Source organism: Delphinapterus leucas, chromosome 2 (assembly GCF_059928025.1).
Source record: "Delphinapterus leucas isolate spDelLeu-1000000601 "Yukka" chromosome 2, BTC_Dleu_Yukka2, whole genome shotgun sequence".
Taxonomy (NCBI): domain Eukaryota; kingdom Metazoa; phylum Chordata; class Mammalia; order Artiodactyla; family Monodontidae; genus Delphinapterus; species Delphinapterus leucas.
This window is the reverse complement of record NC_143130.1, coordinates 46,721,516-46,742,128: the sequence shown is the minus strand read 5'-3', so window position 1 is coordinate 46,742,128 and position 20,613 is coordinate 46,721,516.

Here is a 20,613-nt window from a genome sequence, read left to right as displayed (position 1 = left end):
GTGGTTGAGAATCTGCCTGCCAGTGCAGGGGACGCGGGTTTGAGCCCTGGTCTGGGAAGATCCCACATGCCGCAGAGCAACTGGGCCCGTGAGCCACAACTACTGAGCCTGCGCGTCTGGAGCCTGTGCTCCGCAACAAGAGAGGCCGCGACAGTGAGAGGCTCGCGCACCGCAATGAAGAGTGGCCCCCGCTCGCTGCAACTGGAGAAAGCCCACGCACAGAAATGAAGACCCAACACAGCCAAGAATAAATAAAGAAATAAAATTAAGAAAAAAAAAGAAGTGACCACTAGGTGGGTCCATGGACCCAGTGGATCCATTGTAAGCCAGATCTTGGCCAGGACCCCACTTATTACCTGGTCCCTATGTACCCCTGACTCTAACAGAGGGGGAAGGATAGTGATGCCTTAGTTTTTTGAGTATCAGTGTTAGCTCAGACTTATGTCCAACAGTCCTCCAAATGTTTGACTGTTCCCCTTTCCCCAGTGTACAGCTACCCAAGTAAACAGCTATAGGTTCCTTTGAGGAAGGACTGTGGGAGTCATTACTGTGTACTTGCCATGGTGTTGTAGACTCCTTCCTCCTGGGACAAAGCCACCTCTTCAGTCAATTGGCCTGAGTCTGAAAACTGGCTCAAATCAAGAATATGGATAAGAGGATGTGACATTTTATTGGGGTGACAGCCTTCAGCCTTCTGCTCATCTATTCTTGTTTTCTTCTGGTGGTACAAGCTTAATGGTACCATTGTGGGATGGCCATCTCTCTCACCTCTAGTGACATTATGTTCTGTTACTTGTCTCCATAACAGGAATTTTCTGTGGGTCTAGCTCCCTTGGATGCCACTCCTATCACAATAACTGTGTCCACCTGGGCTTTATTGTTCCAGGGTCCCATCATCCCCATTGTTCTCAGTGTGCCTAGCTCTGTAACAGCCTCTCCACCACCAGCCCAGGCTTACAGAGGAGAGCTACTACTGAACTTTTTAGTGATGCTGGTGCCCTCCAACCACTGACTTTAGAAAGTGGTGTCTTTTTCAAGGCTTCCTTGGAACATGCGCTGAAACTTCTGGCTTTACATTGTGTATCCACTCCAGCCCATCCACTTCTCTGAGCCTTTTAATCCCTTTCTCCAGCATCCGCATGGTAGTTCTGGCATTTCAACTTCACTTAGCATGAGCCATCACTACTCCATGCTTCTAGGTGCCATCCTTGTGGCAAGTCAGCACCATCTCCTGGGGTCCTTGCTAGGGTGCATCTTGTCCACTCTTAAATGAAGTCCTGAGCCGAGGCCTCAGTTTTCTTTGTCCTCTCACTACAGGAGATGAAAGCCCCTTTTTTGGCTATCAGGGAAGACCTCTGGCTTTCACACTTGACTTTTGTCAGCTTTTTGTGAACTTTCTCTAGGGTACCAGTGGTGCTTAAAAATAACCATCCAATCCATTGTCTTTATAGGCACTATGCCCCACCCCCACCCCAATACGCTCATAAGTTGCACCAGCTAATGCATTCCCTTCAGCTGGCTCACCATTCCAATTGATCAAAGGTGTGAATTCTAACAAATGAACTCTCTGCATTTTAACTACCACCGGTCATGGGGTCTTCATTGCCAACCAAGCAGCCAGTGATCCTCCAAATCGTCATCCTATTGCCTGCTTTCTTGGACCAATCCCAGTACCGGTTATCCCAGGTTGGGTTCTCTCCAAGTAGATGTCGAGATGGGAGTTTTTAATGGGGCCCAACACCTGTGAGAGGAAACATGATTGGGCAAAGAAGGAACAAAATTAGCATGCATGCTTAGTAAAGCCCTGGCCAACCTCCCAGAGAGTTCTGAAGCATGCATGGCCCATCAGAGTTGTCCCCTATTGGGCTGAAATGTCCAGGCATCAATGATGAGTCACTGGGCATGAACTCCCCTGGGAAGGGCATGTTCTTGGGCAAGGTGGTGCTCAGGAGCTGAGGCAGACACTGAAGGACCTGACATCTGGAGCTGTCTGCTGACTGCACACCCAGTAGCTGAGGCAACAAGTCTTTCCTTGATTGGGAATCTGGGTGAGGCCTCCTCCTGTCCACCATACTGCTGAAATGTAATTCCTCATTTTTTTCCCTACAGTGTTCATGTATTATTTTTCTAACTAAACTAAGAAAAGAAGAAAATAAGACATTTTTTATTTCAAGGTGAAATTCAAATCAGATCAACCTCTCCTAATTTGATTTTTTGTTTCAACTAATTTGTTTATAATTTCTAGGGTGCAAGGTAGCATATATGATCAAGCTTCCAAACATCTATTTAGAAAGGGGTAAATTCAGTAAATCAGGTGATCAGTAGATAATTTTAACACCTTTGTGGAGCCCACTACTGACTCTCAACCTCTCTTGGGTTGACTATACCAGGTGCATTTGACATCCACACAAGATGAATTCAGATTTCACAGCCAATCAGATAGCCCAGGCCCTGGGAAATAATGTCATGTGATGTCCTTAGGAAGACAGTGAGTGACAGGCAGATCGTAATCCCATCTCAGTGTGGCATTGACTTGTCCATGTTGTACTCATGTTTGGAGTTCTTTTTTCTGAGTCTGGCTTAGATTCATGTGGCCATTAGAGTCAATCCATTTGCACAAATACTGATTTATTAACCTGAAACAATCAAGGGGAGGGAGTGTTCTTTCTTCTCCCCTTTATCCATTTGAATGTTCTCTTTCTGTGAAAGTGCTTTTGGGAGTGAATTAGTAGAAGTCCTTTACTTTTGAAGATATGAAGACCTGTCTCATCCCTCAGCAGGATGGGGCCTCATCCCTGCTTCTGTCTAATAAGATCTCTTTTCTAATAAGAAAAGTCACCTTCTGACAAGAGGCTTTGAGGAGTAAGTAGGGAATTTAGTTTCTTTCCAATAACTATGGGAAAACAAGCCCAGAGGAAAAAACAACCTGAAAAATTGTGGAGGGTCTGTCCGGGGGAGGGAAGATAACACAGGATTTGGTGACAGTCAGGCTCAGGGGTAGAGGTTTAAATACTACCTATTTGTATGAGACTTTGGTCAAATCACATAAACTCTCTGAAATTCAGTTTCTTCCTATAAATAACCAAGATCCTGGTGTTGGGCCATTTCTCTGCCCCTTTTCATAGCAAAATGTGCTTGCTGTCAATTCTCTGTCTCCATTTCCTTTATGCTTACTTTCTCCTCAACCAATTCCCAACAGTGCTTTGCCCACCATTCTGCTGAAGTGGCTCTTAGCTACCTCACCTCTACCTCCATCTTGCCAACCAAGGAGTCCATTTTCAGACCTCCCAGCAGCATCTGACTTGGTTGGCCCTTCCTTCCTCTTCAAAGACTTCCCCCTCTAGGGTTCCAGACAAAACACTCTCTTGGGTGGCCCTTTCTTCTCTTGTTTTTGACCATTTCCTCTTCCTCTGGCAGACCAGGGCCAAATTATGAGTCTCTTCAGATCTTCTGTAGTAACACACTTTCTCTAACGATGTCATCTTGGGGATTCAAGACTTTAAATATTACCTGCAGGCTGAGGACTTTCACACTTAGATCTCCAGCCCTGACTTGCCCCTGAATTTCAGTCTAGATATCCAGTTGCTTACTTCACATCTCCATTTGAATGACTCATCAGCATCTCAGACAGACTCTTGTTTTTTCCCACTGTGCCAGTGGGGAATGGGCTCAGTGAGGAACCCAAGAGCATCCTCCCCTTTTTACTCTGCTCCCATCAAAGGTGCTGGGAATCCAGCAACTCCATTTCCCCAAATCCCTGACAATGGGTTTCCAGTTTAGATTCCACTAACAAGAAGCCTTTGTATGAGATTTGGAGGAAATTAGAGAAGCAGAAACCAAATAATTGCTCCTCATGGAATCAGCGAATGAAAGATTTTGCCATGGCCCCCGGCAATTTCCTATGAATCATGTACCTCTGAAGCTGAAATTATTTCAAGAGGTTTTCCGAACTTCCACAGCTTCCTCTCTCTCTGTAAGCTGGAGGTAAACCAAGCTACCCGGGGCACCTTTCCCTGACCTGTATTCTTTCTCCGTTTCAAGGGTTTGGTAACCACCTACTACCTTAAATCCTTTCCTGCTTAAAATAACTCAAATTCTTTCACTTCTGTTATATCCTCCAAATCACCAGCCCTCACACATTAGCATGCATCAGAAGTACCTGGATGTCTGTTAAAATAGACTGGTGGGTCCACCACAGAGTTTCTGATTCAGTAGGTTTGGGGTGGGAGTGAGATGATGCTCATGCTGCTGGTCCAGGGGCCATAGTTTGAGAACCATGACCTAAACCTTTGCCATCTGAGTTAATGGTATCACCATCTATATAGTTGCTTAGGCCAAAAACCTGGGAGTCATTCTTGATTCTCCTCTTTCCTCCATGGCCATGACCATGATCTTGGTTATATAGATGAAGAAGCTGAATTTCAGGGAGTTTATATAACCTGACCAAGGTCTTTTACTGATATGTGGCATTTAAACCCATTTACTTCAGAGGCTGACTGTCACCAAATCCTATGCTATCTTTCATCCCCATGGTAGACCTATCACAATATTTTAAATTGGGGAAACAGTTTGTATCTGCATCTCTTCATCCATGAAGACAGAGGAGGGGTCACCAGCTAAAAGAAGTTGGAGGTTTAAGAAGTGAGGGGCCTGTATGACCTGGTCACCTAGTAGAGCAGAAAGCCCTTGGACTAGGTAAGAGTTGTTGAATTGCTAGGCATGGTTGGGGTGCATTTTGAGATTTGAAGTTAAATTTTTATTTTTTGGTGAATTATACTTGATTTACAATATTGTGTTAGTTTCGGGTATACAGCAAAGTGATTCAGGTATATATACATTTATGTGTGTGTACATATATATAATATATATTCTTTTTCAGATTCTTTTCCATTATAGGTTATTACAAGATATTGAATATAGTTCCCTGTGCTATACAGTAAATCCTTGCTGTTTATCTACTGTATATAGAGTAGTTAATCCCAAACTCTTAATTTATCTCTCCCCTCCCCTTTCTCCTTTGGTAACCATAAGTTTGTTTTCTATGCCTGTGAGTCTGTTTCTGTTTTGTAAATAAGTTCATCTGTATTATTTTTTAGATTCAGCATATAAGAGATATCATATAATATTTGTCTTTTTCTGTCTTACTTCGTATGATAATCTCTAGGTGCATCCGTGTTTTGTTAAATGGCATTATTTCATTCTTTTTTAATGGCTGAGTAGTATTCCATTATATATATGTATATATATATATATATATATCTTTATCCATTCATCTGTTGATGGACAGTTTGCTTCCATGTCTTGGATATTATAAATAATGCTGCTATGAACATTGGGGTGCATATATCTTTTCAAATTAGAGTTTTCATCTTTTCCAAATATATGCCCAGGAGTGTGATGGCTGGATCATATGGTAGCTCTATTTTTAGTTTTTTACGGAACTTCTATATTGTTTTTCATAGTGGCTGCCGCAAGTTAAATGACCACCAACAGTGTAGGAGGGTTCCCTTTTCTCCACACTTGAGGTGAATCCAGTGCGTCCAGTCTGCACAGGCATGGAATTTTCTCCAGAAATGTTTGCATGGGCCACTGTAGCTCTTGAAGAGTCCAGGAGCAGAATTGCTAAATCAGGAATCATATACACTTTACATTTTGGTGACCATTGCCAAAGAGCTATGCAAATGTACTCTCCCATCAAAATGTTCTCCACACCTGTTAATATAGCATTGTATCAAACTTGTGTATCTTTGCCATCTGCTAGGTAAAAAAAAAGTCTATTTTGTTGTTTTTAATGCAAATTATTTCATTATATGTGAGAGTGAATATCTTTTTGTATGCTGCTTCTGTGAACTGCCTGTTCCTGATGGGGACCACTTATGAATATGGCGATAGTCAAGTTAAAAGAAAAATACATTGTTTGTCCAAGCTACCACGCAAATACCTGCTATTAAAATATTAAGGAGCAGGTCCTAATACCTTGGGGCTCAGGTTTAGACACTGGCATCAGAGGTGTGACTTTTTCTAGAAAGTAAGGTTTCCTTTGTTCTGGCTAGAAACATTTTGGCTGGGGCCACAATCCTTCTCAAAAACATCCTCATCCTACCAAAGTGTAGGTACCAGCCAATCAGAGACTGGTACCCAGATTCCCAGCTCCTACCACTGTAACCCCATGACAGGTGAAATTTTGCCCATGACACAGCCCTAGGGAAACACTGAGAGGGAAGGAGAAGCAATGAATAAAATGAAACAATAAAATAAATCCTCTTGCTTATAGGTTCAGTGGGAACTGTGAGTCAGAATGATGCATTTGGCAGCATAGAAATGATGCTAATGAATACAAAACTTACGATCATACACTTTTTTTTTTAAAGAAGATGTTGGGGGTCGGAGTTTATTAATTTATTTATTTTTGCTGTGTTGCGTCTTCGTTTCCGTGCGAGGGCTTTCTCTAGTTGCGGCAAGCGGGGGCCACTCTTCATTGCGGTGCGCAGGCCTCTCACTATCGCGGCCTCTCTTGTTGCGGAGCACAGGCTCCAGATGCTCAGGCTCAGTAGTTGTGGCTCACGGGCCCAGTTGCTCCGCGGCACGTGGGATCCTCCCAGACCAGGGCTCGAACCCGTATCCTCTGCATTAGCAATCAGACCCCCAACCACTGCGCCACCAGGGAAGCCCTGATCATACACTTTTTAACCCACTGTACAGCTCCTTAAGAGAAAGTAACACTCCTAAATCTAGTAAGTTTGTCTAAACTGAGACCCATGGTGCATACACATACTGTGCTCTTCCAGATTTTTAACCTGGAGTATGAAAGAAATAAATCCCTTGGACTGCTTTTCTTTTTTTGTCGGGGGAGGGTTATACATAGATTCTGTTGAAAAGTGGCTGAGAATCTCTCTAAGCCCGTGCTTGCAGAGGGGGCATGGTGCTGATATCGGAGAAAGAACATAGGGCATTGGGATAAGATGCTGGTACAGAAGTAGACGCCTGTCCCGAGGGTGTGGTTGTGGCCCCAGGAGTCCAGGCAGGTAAGAGGGAAAGAAGTTGATGTGTTTTGGGAATGTCCGGGAGGCTGATGTGATGGGTATATGGTAAAGCTGGGGGAGAGAGAAAGAGACAAGCACAGAGGGGGAGGCAGTGTCAGACCACATAGGGATGGGGTTAGGGTAAGGGCAGTTGGATGAATGACCTCCACATCACCATCCCAAGTAGTCAGGTGCAGGGAGATGAGGAAGGCAGGGAGCAGTGAGAAGTACCTACAAAGGCAGAGCTTTACTGCCAAAGGGAGTGAGGTCTGCGGGCTCCCTGGATGCTGTGGCAGGTGGGCACATAGTTGAGTAACCGCATCCTAGACGGCCCCGCTGTGGTCTGTGTTAAAGCTCTTTCTTACTGGGAGCTTCCTTACTGGGAGCCCAGTCACTGTACATATGGGAGGATGTGGTTAGTGGCTTGTTTCACTAGCAGCAGCAAAGCAATTAATCTTTCTGGAGCTGCATGAGCCTTTGCCTGAGCATTTCACAAGTGTGCTGCTGGGAAACAATCCCAGGTAAGTGTCTGGGCTTCCTTCAAATGGAGGGCTGAGGAACTGGTCTTGACATTAAGCCAGGGTCAGTGCACCTGACCTGGGTGAACGGGTGCTGCTTCCTCCCTGGAGGTTTCACTTGGGTTGAGTTAACAGGAGTTTGGTCTCAAGGACAAGGGGGCTGATTTTATTTTTCTCGAGTTGAGGTCACAGCAGGCACGCTGAGGGATTTTCTGGAAGACCCCATATTTAAGGGGTGCACATAAAATGTCTAGAATGCATTAAGAGAGTAAGACCAATGGCGAGAGAGAGTGACAGCGTGGCACGCGGACAGTGGGCAGTGGAACCGACAGCATACAGCTCAGAGGATCTGGGGGTTGGCCGCGCAGAACGTCGTAACGAAGTCCAAATATATGAAGGGCTGACATGAACAAATAATGTACTTTGCTTGATTATTATTATTTTCTCTATCATTAATTAATAATCCTATTGCCATGGAGCTACTTCTCATGTTTTATTCCAAATATGTAGGACTGTAATTCCTTCACACAGGGTCAACTGCTTGGGACCTGAATCATCCTTTAGGAGAAAGAGTCCTAACTCTAGCTGCACATTTTAGGGGCTTTGCAGTCCCCATACCCCACACCAGAATTTTTATTTAATTGGTCTGGGATGGAGCGCTGTGGTAGTTTGGACCATTAGGCAGAGTATTTTTTCCCATCTTGTTGATATTGGGCTTGGCTGTAAGATGTTACTGGACATGACAAGAGCAGAAGCCTTAAATGTGCTTAGTTTGGCTTGTCTCTCATATTCCATTGATGGGTCATGAGAAGAATGTACCCCAGGTAGTCACTGCTCTAAGGAGTATGAAACGTACATAAAGCTCACCAGAATACAACCTGCAGTCCAGAGCGTTTCCCCAGTTGAGCCCAACGTAGATCAGCCAAGCTCCAGTCCACCCACAGACCTGTGAGTGAGCAATGAATGCTTGTTGCTTTAAGCCACTGAGTCTTGAGATGTTTGTTACACAGCATTGTTACAGTAATATCTAGCTAATACAAGGCCTCAGCCCTAAGATGTTCTGATTCAATTGATCTGAGTTCAGGTCCAGGCATTAGTATTTTTCAAAATGCTGCCCAGGTGATTCTATGGACAACCAGAGTTGATAATTGCTGATTTGGAACACTGCTTTTCTGCCCAGGATTTGGGTGATTCTATCACAGCTCAAGCCGGTGTTTCTTAAAACCTGGCTTTGGTACCATGTACATCAGAATTCCTGGGATAATAGGGCATCTCACATATTAAGAATGGAGATTCTTGGGGCCTGCCCCAGACTTACTGAATCAGACTCTCTGGAGTGGACCCAGGACTTTGCATTTTTAACATGCATACCTTCTCCCACCTCCCCTTCCCAACCCTGGGCATGTTTCAAGCACACTGAAGTTTGGGAATGGCTGGTTTAGGGATGCTTTCCCATTTCCCACCACTCTGCAGTAATAGAGTTGATGATAATTGAAACTTTCTTACTAAAAATTCAAACCATTTCTGCTTGCCTCTATGAACATTTGACTTTAGTCTTTTAAGTCTTTATAGTGGAGCAGAGGAGAAATAGGTTCTGATCTGATTTTGATATAATGGAGAAGGTTGGACTACATTATTTTGTCCAGCTCTAATACTCTATGATTCTACACCATTATATTTGTCATATAATCTGTGTAGCAATGGTATGAAGTGGCTCAACCATTAGCTACTGCAGCCAGAATGGTGTCTAAGAGCTGTAAGCAGGAAGTCACAGGTCCTTACGGGTCCTGCCTCAGACATTAAGCCAAGCTGAACACTGGGGCTCTAGATACCTTGGCCTTCAAGTCTGAGCTGTAGCGCCACCAGCCAGGGCCCTTGCAGAGGACCAGTCTGGATCCCTGTGGCTCTTGTCTGGTTGACTTTCTTTACACTGTGCTCCATTTCTGCTCCACTTTGAACTCTTGGCTTTCCAGTGTGGATGCCAATCCTGTTGCTAGTCCTTTGGACTTGAAGTTGAGATTTGCTCTCCCCTGAAAGGGAAGCTCACTTTTTCTTGATGACTCTGATTGGCTCCAACCTCTAGCCTAGCAGTTCTCCATCTCACCTGGGGAACTTGAAACGACCTTGATTCAGGCTCCCTCCTCCCCAGTAATTCAATCAGAATCTCTGGGGTGGGACAGAGGTGTCAGAATTTCAAACACTCCCCAAGGGATTCCAAAGGGCAGCCAGGGTTGAGAGAGCCACTCTCTGGCAGAAACCACACCACTCTGTAGCGCCCCCCCTCTACCTCCATCCCCAAAGCTTCGGTTAAACCTCCCTCACCAGGATGCTGCTTCTGCCAGGAGGATTTCAACACAGTAACCATGTTTCTACGCGACAGAAGAGCTCTTTTTAATGTCAGTCCCAAACTGGTCATTACCTTCCCCACCCACAAGAAGTAGAGGGCTTGAAATATGCCCCCCATCATCAGGTTGCAGTCTGAGAACAGAGGCAGCTGGCCAAGGAAAACAGAGCGCTCAATGAGAGAGACAGAGACAGAAAGCTTCGGGGCCATGCAAAATAGGAAGAGAAGCCATTCCCTTTAATGAGTAACCAGCGGCAGGCACTTTGTTGAGCAATACAGTTGATAAATACTCTGTACTTAAAGTGAACTTTGAACAAATGCATAAGCAGAGATTGAGTGTTTTCTGCAAATAGAAGCAAGCAAGGGCTTCCTACAAAGAAGCCGTGTCCCAGCACAGACTGAAGTGCGACAGGAACGGGGTTAGAGACACAGCAGAAATAAAGTAGCCAAACCTAGGTGGTAAAATAAACTTCAAAACACCCACATGAATCAGATGACAGGCAAGCTTCTTAATGATACTAAGGAGGGGTTGCACGAGTTCTGTAGTGAGAAGAAATTGGAAACTTCTATCGGAATCTCACTGTATGTTATTTACAGTTTGCTCTTTGCTGACTGTATAGTAAGTGGTTTATCATTTTTCTTTCCACAGGGTGGGCTCATCGTTTTCCATTAATTCTTCTGTTGTCTTCACAAAGGCCAGAACTAAGGGTTCTTTTACGGAAACATACCTGGACAGGGGGGTTTGGACATCCAGCCTGGGGGCAGACCAGGTAAGAAGCTCCCCTTAGAGAATGGGCCTTCAGCATCTTAATTTCTCTCTAGGGATGATGCAAGTTAAGTCAGCGCTATCAGCCCCCAGAACAGAAGATAATCAGTGGCTGTGAGAAAGGATGAATGTTAAAGTCCCGGGAACGATGTGGTTGGGACCGTCTTCAGTGAGACGAGGAAACAGAAAAATCTGGAAAGGGTACTTGTCGTCAAACCGGAGGGGTTGAGAGAGTCAGGAGGAGTGTTTCCAAGCAGCCATGTCTGCCTTTCATTAAGATGAAATGCCAGATAACTTCCTAGTGCAATACCAACAGATCTCAACAAGGCAGCCCAAACTCACCAGCCCATCAGTTCCAACGGCAATGAGCCTGTGAGAATGGGATCTGACTCCCTTGTCTGCCAGGACCAGATATTGATTTTAGTTTCTGACGGAAATAAACAGAATTTGCTTTTCTCAGTGATTTAAACACACATAATTAAACAAGAAACATCAGGGCTGAAAAGAGTAAAGTGGCGTGAACAGACTTATTCTTTTAGCTTTCCCTTCATTCCTGGTCCTCCAGGGAGGCACCTCTCAGCTCCCCCACTGCTGGTGATTCGTTTTGGAGGAGTTTCTGGAAACTCGGCAGAGGAGAGGGTTAAACGACATTGTGGCTGAAAATGGATTAAGACCGAATGATTACATGAGAGCTGGGCTGAAACGGAGCCCTGCCCTGGCAATAAGCTCCTGACCACAGCACGAGGTTACGTTATGTGGAAGGTCTCCTTGGATTTTCACAGAAAAGGGCAGATTATCAGCAAACAAAAGGATACAAAGCCCAAACCTTAAATAGCTAGAGAGAAGCTGGGTGGGAGAAACAGTCCTTGCCAGGTCCTGTTTCTTGGAGCCTTTGAGGCCAAATCCCATTTTGCACCAGATTTAATGGAGAATTCTTCTGAAAGTCAGGATCTGCCCACCGCCTTTGAACATCTTCCTTTAAAACGGTGTTAATGAGCTTGACTCCATCTTCAAGACCACGAGGCCCCGTTGCTGCACCGGCAGTGTTGCCATCTATCTACCCAGGCCCTACCATCTGATGGGAGATTCAGTTTCACCCCCGATTTTCCTTTTTTATTCCTTTATCTGAGAAGAAAAGAATATTTAGACATTTAATTGTCATGTAACGAGATAACTATAACAAGTTAATTCGTTCTCAATTAAGTTGCATTTACCATACCATACCACCTGAATGTGTTCTCGGCAATTAGGGGTGTCTAATGAACTTGTAGTAGCTGCCTGCTTCCCACAGCCAGCAGCACCGTGAAAGCATCGCTCCTGGGATCTGAGGCACCATGTCCTCTAGAAAGCTAGCATCAGTGTATACATCCAACCTGTCTTAGAATCAACTAGATGTAACAGCTGGTCAATCCTCGAAACAAAAAGCCGGACCAGCTCCGTGAAAATGGAAACAAAGAATCGTGGAATTCATGTAACGGAAAGAGCACTGGCTTTGGAATCCAAGGGATATGGGTTCAAGTCCTGACTACTACTTTCTAGTAATGTGACTTTGGGCAAGTATCTCCCCAAATCTCTGAGCCTCAGTTTCCCCATTCCTATGACAGGCATAACAGTAGGGAGCTTACTAAGATTCCTGGGTAGACTGGTCAGAGAGTGAGGGCAAAGCCTCACAGGTGCTGTGTATAGTAGACATTTTGTTAGTTCGTGCATGTCTCTCTGCAGGCTCTGTGGTTTTGTAGGATTTGGGCAAAGAGGTTACCTGGCTAACCATTTGGGGGGGGTGTTAATTGTCATTTTAAGTCATTGCAGGAACCCCTAGTGACATTTCAATGTCCTGTCAGAGGAGAAAGCTCCCCGCAAGCATTATCAAAATAAGAGGGATGGCCAGGGGCTCTAGGTGGATAAGGGTAATTATTCATTTTATTCTGGTGTTTCCCTTAAGATTCAGTGAGATGGAGATCAGGAAAATGATGGGAGTTATCAGTCAAGCACTGGGGAGCAATCATGAAACTAGTCTCCTCTGGGGAGAAAACAGAGTGATGGAGGGGGAAGGAGGAGGAGGAGAAGGGGTAAGGCTCTCAGAGAATCAGCATCCAGCCACAGTGAATGGGGTTCAGAATTCCAGCTCTCCCTCCCTATTCCTTTCTAGCCACGGGTTCACCTTTCGTTCAGCGCCCACTATGATTAAAAAGCCACATTGAGGAATCATCAGAAGGAGAGAAAAAAAATTTACAAACTAATTTGCATTTTAATGAATTTTTAATTGAACCCAAATCTGTTGTTTCTCTTTAAAGATGCAGCACTGACTCCCCCCCGCTGCTGTGGGCCAAGCAGGAACTTAATATGATAAAAACAATGATAATGTTAAGCTTAATTAGGTTTGAAATCTCTTCTAGAAAGGCTGCATGGAGCCTGGGAATGGTGAGCATTTGCTAGCAGCAGGCTAAGAAGCCAGAGTGCATTGGTAGATACCTTCTTCCTAAAACCACCAAGAACGCACCCAAATCAGCCAGGCACCTATGCTGGGCCAGGACACCATCAAACAGTTCTCTCCTGTCATGGTGCTTTTGGGGAAGAAAGCCAGCTTTGGGGAGAGAGATGCTACCTCTTCCCTTAAGGTTAATCACTGCGGACACAGCTCTGGGAAGTAGTCCCGGTAAAGAGCAGTCAGTGCCTTGCATTCCTGGCACCCTTAGCAAGAACATACAATGATGCTCAGGGTCCATGGTGGCTTCCAATTCCAACAACCATGCCTATGTGTTACTTTCACAATCAAGGGCCATGTCTCAGTGGATTCAAAGGCAGTGTGTATAGTAGGTATAGTGGGAAGAGGTTTGTTTCTTTACTGGAAAGGAGTAAGTTATTTGTGGAAATTATTACTCAGGCAGTCCTCTGTTTCTCAGTATTTTTGCGGTAGATAAAATTCTGGAGTATTAATTGGTGAGTACCACTCGACTCCAAATTTCTCCATTTGCTCCAAATGTCCTGCTTGGTTTCTCTCCTCCCTCCATCACCCTTTCTGAACACTTCAGCCCCAGCAGTCAGATGTAAGCCCAGTTCCCCCAAAAGTGATGACCACGGCAGAGCCAGAGGAAAAGACATCACATACTTGGCTTTAAAGATTAAAGAACCACTGCACCAGAGTATGGCAGGAAAATTTGGGAAGGATGTTTGTTTGCCAAGCAGCTCTTTTTCTTCTCCAAACCAGACTAGATAACAACTCCACAGCCTGAGGGCAGGAGAGAACCATCAGAGAGGAAGAAAGAGGTGTGGGTCCTTGTGAACTGTCCCCTCAGGCTGACTAGGGGGATGCCTACTCAGTAGGACCCTCAGATAAATTTAGGGATAAGCTACAGCGGGAGCAAAATGGTGTCCTGGAAAATATGGTAGAGAGAACCTGAGAAACTCACAAAATTTCTTAGGGTGTGCAAGAACAGCTGAATTTTCCCTGTGGCCTAAGGTCAGCTTCCGCAGGTGGCCTGGTCATCAAGGTTGACGTAGGTTTTAGTCCAGCCTGTGAGTTCCAATTTGTTCTTGCTCTCCCTCATATTATACCCATCTTCCCTGCCAGCTTATTAGTTCTGAGGACTTCAAGTGCAGTGTCAGACGACAGCCACACAGGGACTGCTTATAGTTGTGTAAGGTCAAATCCCTGCTGTAGCACACACACCCACCTACCCATCCATGTACCCATCTACCCACCCACCTACCCATTCACCCACCCATGTACCCCTCCATCTACCCAGCTATCCACCCATCTACCCATCCATCCATCCACCTATCCACCCACTCATCCATTCACCCATCCACCTACCCACCCATCCAGCCATCCAACCACCCACATACTCACCCACCTACACATTCACCCTACCCCCCCACTCATCCATCCAAGTGGTTCTGCCAGTCTTTGATTTATATAGGTCACTCTGTTTCCATCTAGAAGGAAACATCTGGAAAACGGTGGGCCTGTGGGCATGGAGAGGAGAGAAGGAATTTAAGAGAAGCTTTTCCTCCATGCTTGCTCCAATCACTGAACTCTTTCCTCCCCCAAATCCTTTGAACTCTTAAGTCTACTCATCCTATAGAAGCTCTATGACAGAAGAGGGAAACCAGGCCATTTTCACTGTTGCCCAGACTGGGAAGCAGGATCATGTCTCTGCAGGGGAGACAGAGAAACCCTTCTGATTTGACAACTCTTCAAATGCATCTCTTACAATAGTGACTCCAACCAGAGAATCAATGAATCACACCAAACAAACCTAGTTATTTTTAGTACTTCTCTTTATATAAGGTGAAAGTACAAATGTTTGCAATTTTCCAGTGGTCTACTGGGAATTTTCAAAGATAGGTGTAGAAAATATCCTGAACATTTTATTTTATTTTATTCTAAATTAGGATCCAATCTAGGGAAGGCAAAAAATCTAAAGAGTTGCCAGAGGATATTCAGATACTTGATTAAGATAGGATCATTGGATGCTTGAAAAAGAATAATTGGCTACCTATTTATCAAAGTGATTATTAAATATTTTTAAATAACAGGCTTATAAAACATCTGAGCTCTTTTTATATGATGAACTGCTTTTTCATAATCAAGGACATAATAAAGTAAACATAAAGCTCAGATAGAGGGATAGAAAATTATTCTGGTAAGACAAAGAATCTTTGCTATCTAGGAAGATTACACAGAAGGTAAAGAATATTCTTTTATGATAATGACATTGGTCAGTAAATCAAGGAAGCCAGCCCTTCAAAGCTGGGAGAACTTTGTCAAAATGTTAACATTTTCATGGCTTCTTTTCAGAGTCAGGTGTTATAAACCAAGGCAACTAGATTTCACTTTCCAAGTTGTGTCCTTCCCTTATATCTTGGGATAGACTTGCTTAAAAAGTGAAAGCACACAGGCACTTGTATTTCTGTCACCATCACTCTTAGTATTGTCTCAACCATCCATATTAATTATGACTTCTAACTAAAGTAACTAACTTCTATTTCACAGAGCAAATTAGGGGGTAGATAATGGAGGACTGTCTGTCATATATGAGTATTTTAGCAGACTAACAGAACTTGTGATACATACAACACAATTTTATATAGCTACAGACACCACTTTTACACTTTAAAATGAACATGTTTATTAACATGACCCAAAGATTTAGCTGTATAGCTTATAAGAATAAGAAGCAAAAGCACATATACTTTAAATTATAATTTGTAATCAAAGTCTCATTATTCTATCTTATTTTGAAAATAGCTAAGTATCTAAGAATTATCCATTCATTAGCTCACTCTGATATTTGTCCAAGCTTTTAATTCACCTAAAGATGTTGGAAATTGTCTAAACTGGTTCAATACAAAATATAATTACTGTTGATATGAAAAGGTCAGATAATGACTCAATTCAGTTGAATGCATATTTACATTTTTCATAATCTTAAACCTCATTGGGAGTAATGTTAGTTTATTTGATTAGTAAACCTATATAAACTTAGGAGACTCAGATTTTGTTAGGAATACAAACCCAAGTAAAATAAAATGTACTATTGTATTACACTTAACACTGATAAATCAGAGAAAAGATATAGCTAGTGTTTCTTGAACTGTGATTTGCCAAAATTTTCTGTAATTATGTGTTTGGTTCCCTACAATGTTTCTGAGCTAGCAATTTATGTAAGATGGATTTTTTCAGGTCTAGCACATCGAAGTATCAGAAATTCAATGTTTCTATTTCCTGGGAATTTTAGGAATATTCCACTTATATGTTGATTTTTGTTTATAAACAAGTCAGAAGAGTGCTCCCATAATTTAAGAAACATAATATCTTCCAGAGGTAGGAAAATATTTTATACTCTTACAAATGAGAAATCAAGGCCTTTTTCATTTATGGACTAACAGTCATATAGAGAATTTGTAGCTTCAGCTCTACAACTTTAGCCAGAAGTCAAAAGTAAATACAGAAACACAAAAATTCACTGGTCCATATTTAAAAGAGCCAATCTCCTTCCTTGTAGGCTGAAATTCTTAATTGAGCAGAGCTTAAAATAGTCAAATAGACAAACTAGGTAATCTGTCACCTGTCTCACCCAACAGAGGCTCTAACATCCCTCTACAGAGATTACTACATGGTCAGATCATAAAACCAAAATCCCAATCATTACTGCCATCCCAGGGATTCATTTATTGGTGCCAAGTGAACCACAGACAAGACAAAGATACCAAATCAGTAGAAAGGAAAAACCTTGTCTTTCTGCCTTTCCTCTTGACTGACCCTCATGTTCAGAGCAAGTTTCTGCTGCTATGACCTGAGTCACACAGGCAGATCTGGGGAGCAGATGGTCCAGTGTGGTCCTTTGTGGTATAAGGCAATACAATTGGTGTGTCGATCTCAGTGTGATGCTCTTAGAGTGACAGAGCAAATGCCACACTGGGAGCTAACTAACACATGTCTGAGGCAATAGAGAAGGAGGGTTTCCCCATGGACATAGAGTTGGTAGGGAGCTTAGTTATCTTCCCACCCAATGTCCTCATTTGCAGAAGGGGAAACTGAGTCCCTCAGAGGCCAAGATTCTCTCCCAGGGTCCCACACCAAGTTATAGGTAGCTCCAGGACCAGAAAATGCAGACCTTCTGTCTTCTAATTTTCACAACCAGTGATGTTCATAGTAAGTTACATCATGTAGCCAAGTTATTTTTCTGGTACTGAAAACCCCTAAAAGTCTTCATATGTATTCAGCACCCTGGTCAGTTATTTTCACTGCTTTTGTCATTATCAGGAGTCTGATTATTTGATTCTGTAGAAGTTTTAGAGGAAGCCAGATACTGTGTGCTCAGAAATGGTCTCATTCTTTTCTGGATCAAAGATAATTATAATAATAGAAATTCCATTCATGAGTCTGTTCTGTAGGCTGGATATTCTACTATGGGCTTTACATTCATTCTCTCATGCAGTCCTTTACAATAACCCTTCAAGGAAGGCACAGTCATTGCCATTTATAGATAAGCAACCTGTGGCACAGAATGGGAGAGTAATTAAGGCCAAACTTTCACAGGATTAAATGCCAGTGCTGGGATTTGAACTGGGATCTGATTCTTGATCCTGAACTCTTGCCACGTTTGAAGAATATTAAGTCAAGATTCTGGAAGGTTTTGAAAGTCAAGTTACTCAGTCTGGATATTGTTTTTCAGACAACCCTTTTCCAAAGCTTATTCTATAAGATATAGCCTTGAGATTCTAGCAGATGTTTCAAAGGGCAAAGGAAGTACAATACATTTCTGTAGCCCAATTCATTAAGAAGACCCCAAAACACAGGAAACAGGTCTGTACTCCCTTTAATATGCTACTGTACATTGCAAAACACAGAGAGGATCTTATCTGCAGCATCTCCCCCAAACTTATTTGGCCACATTTCCATGCTCAGAATATCATCTGTGGACAAACTACAGCAGTGGAAAGTCTCAGATCATTTCTGAGCAGAAACATAGTCAGATCTGTGTTTACAAAGGCAACTGAGGCAGTGGATTCAAGCATGGACACAGTGGTTTCCACCCTCTGGGAGACCAGTTAGAAAGTAGCTAATTCCACTGAGGTAGAAAGAAAAAGAAAAGTAACCTCACTCATCCATCTGCTAATGGGCAGAGTGGGATCCAGGGACCACGATTACCAGCATGTTCAAAATCCTCGTCCAGTTAAAAAGCCATCCTGTTTGAGACAGCACTTTGAAAACCATGTAGAGCTACACACACACACACACACACACACACAGATTAGCAAAGACTAGACATCAGAGATGCTGTGTGAACACACAGACTCCAGCCTTAGTTCATCCTGTGTCTAGACCTCAGCCCACCTGCTCTGTGTTGATCCCAGTTGTAAACACGCACAGTCTAGGAACGTAAGCTCCCACTGCATCAATCCAACCACCAGGCTCACCACGGACATTCATCCACCACATCATTCACAGCTCCCTTCTACACCAAGACCAAGCCTGCTCATCCAGAGATGCCATCCATTGGCAAAGTATGTCTGTGGCACCATCCAATTCTCCACCCACATGGAAGCACTCGAGGCAGTGAGTGTTTGTCATGGGTCTTGTCAACTGATGTCGTCTTTTCTTGTTTCTCTTGGCAGGTGTAGGTGTGTGTGTTTGGTTCTTTGCATCTCCTTACTCTTCCCATCATAACAGACCTTGCCGGACTCTCTGGATTGTGGGTGAGTTCTACTAAAAACATGTCTAATTGGGACTATGTGAATATTTGGACCATTACTTTTGTGATTACCTTCTAAGGGTCGGTTAAAACAAACCACAGCAGTGTATAAGGGGAACACCTAGGCTTGTGGTGGAGGGGACAGACTAACTGCTATAGAACCAGATAGAGTGGATGGGATTCCTGACTCCATGTCTTAATAGACATGGACCTTGGACAAGTTATCAACCCTCTCTAAATTCCAATTTCCAAACATCAAAAATGGGAATCTGGGACTATTTCTACAGTGGGTTTAAGGATTAAAAGAGGATAAAGCACTCAATAAATGACAGGGCCCAACATCTGTCCACAGGGAGGACTTGGTGGTTAGTACAATTGGCTTCTGCTGCTGGCACAAATCTCTTTCCTATTTCACTTTGCTTTTGCCTGTCAGCTAGTCCCCATTCAGGTCCAGTGGTTCTGATGGCCAGGCAATTGCCTTTGCAAGCTTATCCAGATGTTCCAATTCTAGCCATATCTGATTCATATCTCTGTATCAGGGACCTAAATGAAAATTGCTATGAGTATCAATTCCATCAACTCTGGAAATTGCTGGGCTCCAAACTCTCCCTCAAGGGAGACTTTTGGCAACATAACTTAGATTATAGTTCAGCTAATGTTTAGAGAACACCTGCTATGTGCTAGGCATTATGCTCTGTGCTTTCACACAAGTTATTTCACTGAAGTTACAGAAAAATGCCAATTGTATGGTATCTTCAGTAGCTCGAGGTAGCATTTATACATATATGTCCAATCCTAGCAGGGTAAAACTTCTCTTTTCTGTTTTTGTTTTTTTTTAAATTAATTTATTTATTTATTTTTGGCTGCACTGGGTCTTCGTTGCTGGTGCGGGCTTTCTCTAGTTGCGGCGAGCAGGGACTACTCTTTGTTGCGGTGCGCAGGCTTCTCATTGCAGTGGCTTCTCTTGTTGCGGAGCATGGGCTCTAGGTGCGTGGGCTTCAGTAGTTATGGCTCGCGGGCTCTAGAGTGCAGGCTCAGTAGTTGTGGCACATGGGCTTAGTTGCTCCGCGGCATGTGGTATCTTCCCAGACCAGAGCTCGAACCCGTGTTCCCTGCATTGGCAGGCGGATTCTTAACCACTGCACCACCAGGCAAGCCCCTCTTTTCTGCTTTTAGGAGTAATATTCAATATATTTATCAACGTGTATAGCTTGAGTTCCAACCAATCAAAATGAGACCCTGGAGGATGGCACTTGGGCAGGGTCGGGGGTGGGGGGTATTTGAGGACTGCAGCTATTTACCAGCTGGAATAGAAGTATTTTAACAATTCAACTTTCAATATTTTAACAATTGTTATGACTGATCTTGGTCAACCTGGATGAATATTAACCCCATCTTCCTTCCCAGTGGTTCAGACATTGGAGAGATGGCGAAATATTCCTTTACCTCCTTCAGTTGCTGTTACGGGAAAATGCAGAAAGTGTTACCCTTGGGGCTTCAGGGACAGAGAATGAAAACAAGATCCATGGTTTCTGGACTTTGGAGACAGACAGAAGCTGGGTGGGCTAGTCGAGGCCATGTATATAGTGGTTAAGACCTCCAGCTCTGGATCACGTGGACCTGGTTGGAGGCCTCCCTCCATCACTTACTACCTGTGTGATACTGGACATGTTATTAGCCTTGCTGAGCCTCAGTTTCCCTGTTTATGAAATGATGATAACAGAACTACCTCACAGGTTTTTTATTTTCTTTTTTTTTTTGC